This window comes from Xiphophorus maculatus, unplaced genomic scaffold (genome assembly GCF_002775205.1).
Source record: "Xiphophorus maculatus strain JP 163 A unplaced genomic scaffold, X_maculatus-5.0-male Unplaced_Scaffold_138, whole genome shotgun sequence".
NCBI lineage: Eukaryota > Metazoa > Chordata > Actinopteri > Cyprinodontiformes > Poeciliidae > Xiphophorus > Xiphophorus maculatus.
Genome location: NW_019369751.1, coordinates 223,937 through 232,107, shown reverse-complemented (window position 1 = coordinate 232,107; position 8,171 = coordinate 223,937).

The window sequence follows — 8,171 nt, the reverse complement described above, 5'->3', positions numbered from 1 at the left end:
TAAAACTGCTGGATCATTAATGAAAATATTCATCATGATGTCTGGAAAATATGGACTTCTGGTTATTTTTAAGATCTGATATGGGAAAATATATTAGTTACTGGAGTTGGTCGTCTTTTCTGTTGTATAAAAATTATATCTATTCAATTAAACATGACCTATTTATCAATTAGTTCATCCATCCATTTATCAGTTCATCCATCCATCCATCCATCCATCCATCCATCTGTTCAGTCAGTTAAAAGTTTTCACATAATTCAGCAGATTTTAAAGCTTCTGTTCAATAATGTGAACAAAAGTCAAACACCAGAATTATTTTTATGTGACCAAAATCCAAAATTGTATCATCATAATTGGGTTAAACTGAAAACAATAGTCATAACATGAACACAAATTAGTTTTTTCCCTAATTGAAATAAAAAAGCACAATATTGACTTAGAGACACGGTGCAGCAGACTGTTTGTGTTGCCGCAGTGGGGAATCCTTCCTGCCTTTCGCCTGATTTCAGGATGAATTTCTGCTCCTCATCCTCACTCATCTCACAAACGAGAAAACCGGCAAACTCCTGAGTCACTCAGCTCCAAATGAGGAGTCACAAACTAAACTGATAACAAGTCCAAGGTAATTACTTAGAAATGTAATTATTGATGCTTTGTCTCGGCACTAATTGTGTTTTAGCCTTGTTAGAATACTAATGATGCTGCAGCTACACACAAATAATGACAGTCTATCAATCAGGAACACCTGCATGTTGGAAATCAAAAGGTTTAATTACATCCCTGAGTAACAGCCTCTCTTAGTATCTACAGAGGAAGATGCTTTAGTTTTCAACAAATGGAACAATATGAGCCCAGTGTTTCCAGGTAGCAGATGTTCAGAAACATAATTTCTTCTGCAGTGTGTTTGTGAGGTCGAAATGACCAGACTCGATTTGCGTTGGTTGGTTTGTTTTTGCAGTCTTGGTTTGAACAACGTCTTCATCAGCGAGACCTGACGTCCTGCTGCTGAGCCAAAGCCGAGTTTAGCTGCAGGAAAAACAAAACAGGAAGGATGAGATCCACTCAGACGGCACCACACTGCTGGAAAAATTCAAACGCAGGAAGCAGAAAAGCCTCTAAAAGCTGATCTAAATGCGTCTCCCAGCTGTTTTCTGAAATACTCCGGATTCTGTCTCTTTATCTTCCTCCACAAGGAAAAAAATCAAATTTGCTTCAACTTCTAGTTGGTCATGTTTGTTGTTTTATGTCTAGAAAAATTAGGTTTGCTCATTCAAATGTAAAACCTAAATTATTACTTTTGTGACAAACCTTTTTAAAAATAAAGTGTTTTGAAGCTTTATTTTTAAAAACTCTGCAATTTTTTTTTGCAAAACTCTGCAAGTAGCTATGCTAATCAGTACGATTGGCTAAAACGTATTGATTTTAAAACAAGCTACAACCAAAGACAAATACAAAGGTCAGTTTTAAGAGTCAGTAAATGGTAATTTTGCGTTACACATTAACAAAACTCTTCATCTTGAACATTTTACTTATAAAATGATTTCATTTTCACAGGTTGCTTTGACTTTATTGCTTCAGAATCAGTAGAAAAAACCCTTATTTCCCTCTATTCCTCTGAATGTTTTCGTTATTTCCGAATCCATTTACTGGTCTAAACAGCGGATGTTGTTTCTCTAACTTTGTCAGTTCAGAGAAACGACGTTTCAATTTGTGTTTCACTCAGCTTGTTTCCTGAGATCGTAGATCAGCAGCCAGCAGTGTAGCGATGATTTCTGACCCGACCTTTCAGGAAGAAGTCGGCGAGGTTTCGCTCTCTGTAATCAGGAGACACTCAGAAACCAAGTGCTGCTTTCTCTCCACCAGCCTGGGAAGGTCAACGATGTTTCCTTTATTAGGAAATAAAAACATCATCCCTGAATCTACAAGAATGTTTCCTCTTATCTCTGCAGGGTTAGGGTAATCGATTAATCGATTAATTATTTAATCTAAAGTTAATTGATCTTGTAGATCTTATTAAGTGGCCATTTTCTTACAAAACTTGAGTTCTCTATTGCTAAATGTTTCGATTATTTTGTCAGTTGTATTAAATACTGACTGAATAAACAGAAAATTTTGGTTTTCTCACATAATTAGACGCATTTATAAGACATAATACAGGAACCTCGCAGGTTGCTCAAATGAAAATTAAAGATTCATACAGAAGTTTTGTCTGGTTGAAGGAATGTTAATGCATTAACTCACAATATCTCTCAAAAACAACTGTGCTTATTGCCATCATGTTTGGAATATCTGCTTCCTTGCAAAGGTAGAAATTTGAGTCTTTCTATGTGACAAATATTTTAATCCCAAATTCCTGTGTTTAAAAGGCAACAATCTGAGGTTGATATTCAGGTGTCAACAGTGAATTCAAGGTTTTATTTTCTGCATGTCTTTGCAGGTTTCCCATGGAAACAGATTTAAAAAGGCCTTGCATTAAAACAGAAATAGCCTTGGTTTGGCGCTTGGCTTTTTTGTTTTCAGAAATCATCGTCTATGTTTGGGAATCTGTGAATGGATGAACGTTTGAGCTCCAACCAAATGTAAAGTTCCTTAGTATTTAGTATGTAGTGAGCGATTAAATGACTTTTTTAATTCTGTAACTCTTTCTTTGTAAAATGTAGCTGTGAGTGAATCAGAGTGCTGGAGTTTTTAGCTTCTTTTAAAAGTTTTAAAGTTTTTTTCAGTCTCCACAGAACAGGCTTTGAGGGTCTTTTAGATATAAATGGTGTTTGTGAGGATTTTAGAGAATCAGGGTAGTGGTAACCAACTTGAAAGTTGTTTTCAGTATAAACCCCACTTATCAAAATCAACATTATTGGCCAGGATTTTGTGCATAAATTGCATTTTTCTACACATTCAGCAGCTTATATACATTAAGTATAAATAACTAAGTTTTAGGAGAATTAAAATAAAACATGGAGGGAAAGTCAGTTCTGATAATCAGCAGGATGGATGAGCCAAACCACACAGTAACTGTGTTTCCATTACAAATGTGTGAAAATCTTTTTCTATATTCTAGCGTAAAAAACACAATTTTGCAATTGTAGAGTGTCCATTACATAAGAAAAATAAATTAAATCACATGTGAATAAGGTCGTTCACGCGATAAGTTATTAAAAATCATGGCAGCGACGAATGTAAACAGTTATATGGATATATTCATCATCCTACTACTTCCTGTTGTCTTCTTCTGCATTTCCAGCAGTAGTAACATCCTGCTGTTGATCATGTGATTCATCTGATGCGAGAAAACTGTTTTCATTGCAATTTTGCAAAATAAAAATATTTTGAGACGGCCAAAAAGCTTATAAACTTTTTAGCAAAACATTGTAGTTTCCATTAAACAGATTTATTTTTATAATTTTAATGTGCAAAACTCTGCAGTTAATGGACCAACACAGACCAGACTCAGTAATTCAAATTAAATTTAACTTTAAACTACTTTAATGTAAATTAAATGTTATTGTAACTCTTAGTAATTCAAATTCTACAAAGAGTTACTGTAGTTATTGTAACGGCCATGCAGAAGATTATCAGTAGCTGTGGATGAAAGTCTCGTCTTCCTCTTTGCTTTTGTACATTTAAAATAATTATAATAAAAAACCAAAAGCCACACACTCATGTGTTTCAAATGGGAGGAACTGAGAAACTACATAAAAGAAAACACAACAATGCTGTTTTGTTCCAGTTTAAAAGACGTACATCCCAATATGATCAGGATAAAGAAACCAGCAGATGTTTTGAGTTTGTGAAGTGGTTTGTTCTCTCTTTGGAAAAACAGCAGCAGCTGAAAGCCTGAGCAGCTTTAGCAGCTGTTTTGCTTTGATGCATTTATTCTCTTCTCCCGTCTTTGATGATCTGAGTTGTTTCTGAGCAGCAACACGAGTGTCTTGCAGAGTGGAGGGAGAGCGCTCTGAAACCGGAGCACCACCGGCTGCTGCAGGCCTGACCAGTCAGAAAAGTCACATCACAAATGGATCTTCAGTTAGAAGTCATGAACAATATGATCTGCTGGCTGGTATTCAGTCCAGCATGGTGGGAACGCCCAATCTAAACGTCAGAGTTAAGGTTTATCTGATGAATGTAGCATTCTGTAGGCCCAACAGTACCAGTAGCACACAGTTACTACTGTGTGCTACTACTGAGTTGCAGCGCATACAGAGGCTTATTTTGTCTCCATGGTAACACCTTCACCTTAACAGGAAGATATGGTTGATTATGGCAGCGACTTATCGTATTCAGGCATCTAGACCCGCTGAAGACTCAAAATTAGAAAGAGAATTTAAATTACTTTAAATGTATTAAGGTTGTTGTTGCCAGACAGCTTTGTCTGAGTGTTTCAGAAACTTCCTATCAAACTTTCTGTTCCCACTTCTCCTCTTACTTCTGCTGTTCCTCAGAGCTTAGTCCTTGGGCAGCTTGGTTTCATCTTGTGTCTGGTAAAAAGAAATCTCCATGGAGAAATGCACAAACAGTTAGATCTGCAAGACAACTCTGCCGTAGGGCAGAACGAAAATGGCGTAAAACTCAACTCCACGGTCATTGTGACATCTATAAAGAAAGACTACGTAACTATCATTTAACACTAAAACATGCAAGAGAGGCTTTCTTTGCAGATGTCATAAACAAAAACATTAACAATGCTCCAGCTTTATTTGCAACAGTTGACAGAATCACAAACCCTCCTGTGACGTTACCGCCTGAATTCCAATGTATTGCCCGCCTGCAACCAGTTTTCCAGCTTCTTTTCAGAGAAAATTCAAAAAATCAGAGGATTAATCTGTACATGCACTATAAAGTCAGTACCAATGCTGTGCCCAAACAAAACAAATACAGGAAAAATGACCCTATTTCAACTACTTAATTATAAAACCCTACAGGAAATTATAAGTCAACTAAACTCCAGTTCCTGCTGTCTGGATGTCCTAGATCTATAACTCTAGAACATTTCTTTAAGAAAGTCCTGCCTGTTATTGCTGCTGATCTGATCCAGATAGTAAACTCATCGCTCTCATCAGGCGTTTTCCCCCAGGCTTTGAAAACAGCAGTAATCAAACCACTTATAAAAAAGAACAATCTGGACAAATCACTAATGCAGAATTACAGGCCGTTCTCCAACCTCCCATTTATCAGCAAACTTATTGAAAAAGCTGTGTGCTTCCTAACTATAAACAACCTCTTTGACTCCTTCCAGTCTGGTTTCCATGGTTACCACAGCACAGAGACTGGCCTCGTAAAAGTGTTCAATAACATCCATATAAATACGGACTGTGGCAGAACCACAGTGCTGGTTCTGTTGGACCTCAGTGCAGCTTTTGACACTGTTGATGACATATTACTGAATCGACTGGAGAGTTGGGTCGGACTCTCCGGTCCATTGCTTAACTGGTTTGAATCCTACATAAAGAACAGGGATTTCTTTGTTTCAATTGAAAACTTTTCATCAAAGAGGTCAAAGGTCACATGTGGGGTACCCCAAGGTTCAATCCTAGGGCCCCTCTTATTCAATATTTATATGCTCCCACTAGCTCAGGTTATAACAGGAAATAATATTAGCTACCATAACTATGCAGATGACACACAGCTCTACATTACGATGTCACCAGGTGACCTTTGACCCCATCCAATCACTGAACAGATGCTTAGAGCAGATAAATGTGTGGATGAGCCAAAACTTTCTCCAGCTGAACAGAAACAAAACTGAATTTATTATTTTTGGACCTAAAGAGGAACGATCTAGATCAGTGGTTCTTAACCTTTTATGAGGTACCGAACCCATCAGCTTCATATGCGCAGTCACCAAACCCTTTTTTAGTGATGAATAAAATAAATATTTTTTCCAAATTCAAGACATAGGTAGATGTTTTTTTGCTGGTGAACAAAATGAGCAATGCATAAACGTTAGCTTTGCTCAAAGAACAAAACCATGAACTCACAGCAAGTTACAGTGTTACTTTATTCTGGCCCCCCAAAATATTTTGGCCCCATAAAAGAATTTCAGCCCCCCAAATATTTTTTTTACTAATTTACTAATTAAAAATAATTGGAGTTTTTCAAAGAACAAAAATTTTTTTAGTAACTAAATTTTTCTTTATTTTTAATTTAATTAGTTTTTTGTCATTTTGAATCCACAAAATACTTTTTTGGGGCCAGAATAAAGTATTGCACAAATTGCATACCTGCAAATCAGTGTGACTTCTGCTGTTGTCTTTGGGAGACCAGTTCAGAGAGGCGTGGCTTCACCTTGGCAAGTGCATCTTCAGAGCAAAGTCTGTTCATTTTCTTCTTTTTTTGCTCAACATATTTAGTATGGATTAAAATATTAAGAAAGAAACCACGCGACGTACAACTACGACAGCCGCTGATGCTGCGCGCACTAAATTCCCCGCAGTCCTGATTGGCCGAGCAATGTAACATGATCCTCTGCAGCAAGTGATGGCCAAGCGGGGCGGGTCATCACGACTTTACACAAGTGTGTCTTTACCTTCGTGGCAGAGGCTCCGCCGAACCTCGGAGACCGACTCATCGAACCCCTGGGGTTCGATCGAACCCAGGTTAAGAACCGCTGGTTTAGAGTCAATGCACAGCTTCAGTTATTACAACTAAAAACCAGCGATCAGCCCGAAACCTGGGAGTAGTGATGGAGTCTGACCTGAACCTCCAGAGCCACATAAAGGCAGTTACAAAGTCGGCCTTCTATCACCTGAAGAACATTTCCAGGATTAAAGGACTAATGTCTCAGCCAGATCTAGAGAAACTCATCCATGCGTTCAGCTTCAGTCGTATTGATTATTGCAACAGCGTCTTCACAGGTCTGTCCAACAAATCAATCAAACAGCTGCAGCTGATCCAGAATGCTGCTGCTGGCGTTCTCACTAAAACCAGGAAGATAGAGCACATAACACCAGTTTGAAAGTCCCTCCACTGGCTCCCTGTAGCTCAAAGAATAGACTTTAAAATACTGTTGTTAGTTTATAAATCACTGAACGGCTTAGCTCCACAATACATTAAAGATTGTTGTATCAACCTTCCAGACCTCTCAGGTTCTGGTTCTGGTTCTGCTCTGCATCCCCAGAACCAGAACCAAACGAGGAGAAGCAGCTTTCAGCATCTATGCACCACAAATTTGGAACAAACTTCCAGAAAACTGTAAAACAGCTGAAACACTGACTTCTTTTAAATCTCAACTAAAAACCCACCTGTTTAGAATTGTATTTGAAATGTAATCAATTACAAATTTATTGATGGAACTTGACTTAATGCTGTGTTTTGATTGTTGATTCTATGTTGCTTTGTGTTTCTGTGTTTGTAATGATGTAAAGCACTTTGAAATGCCTTGCTGCTGAAATGTGCTATACAAATAAAATTTGATTGATTGATTGATTGATTGATTGATTGATTGATTGATTGATTGATTGATTGATTGATTGATTGATTGATTGATTGATCTTTTGCCATTTCAACCTTCGGTTCCTCTGCTATGCAAATGACATCCTGCTCTAAATAAATCTGCAAACAAGAGTCATCAAAGAAGAACTTAAACACAACTGTCATGGCAGTTGCTATGACAACAATAAATAAGCCACAAACTTAGAGCTAGCTCTCGGCTCATTCTTATTAACTTATGAACAATACAACAACTATTACTCAATTACAGTATGTGAGTTCTCTACACACCTCTGTGTAATACTGAGATAATTATCAGTCATATTTGTACTTAGTAGCAAAATTAGCTTAGCTAATGTAGCTTTTATCTGCTAGCTAAGACGGACATGTAGCCTGTTTGTTACTGCATGTACTCTGCCAGTCACCAGAACCTTGTTGTTACATCCTTTATAAATCCGTTTAAATGCTGATCGTTTGCATCCATGGATTTCTGTGAAGCTCCTCCATGGTATAAACACTCTTCATGTTCATTAAATAGTGAACTATGTCATAGCAGGAGATCAGAGGCAGATTGTCCACATCGTCTGACATGTTTCCATTCTCTGCCTCATGCGGGTCGATACCAACAGCAGCCATTTTGTTGATATGTCTTTTTCTTGCACATTGGTTGCAATGTGTCCCCATAAACCTTCTTTTTGTTGGTCTTGAGGCCATGGTTCATCTATACTTTGCACTGACCTTGCCTA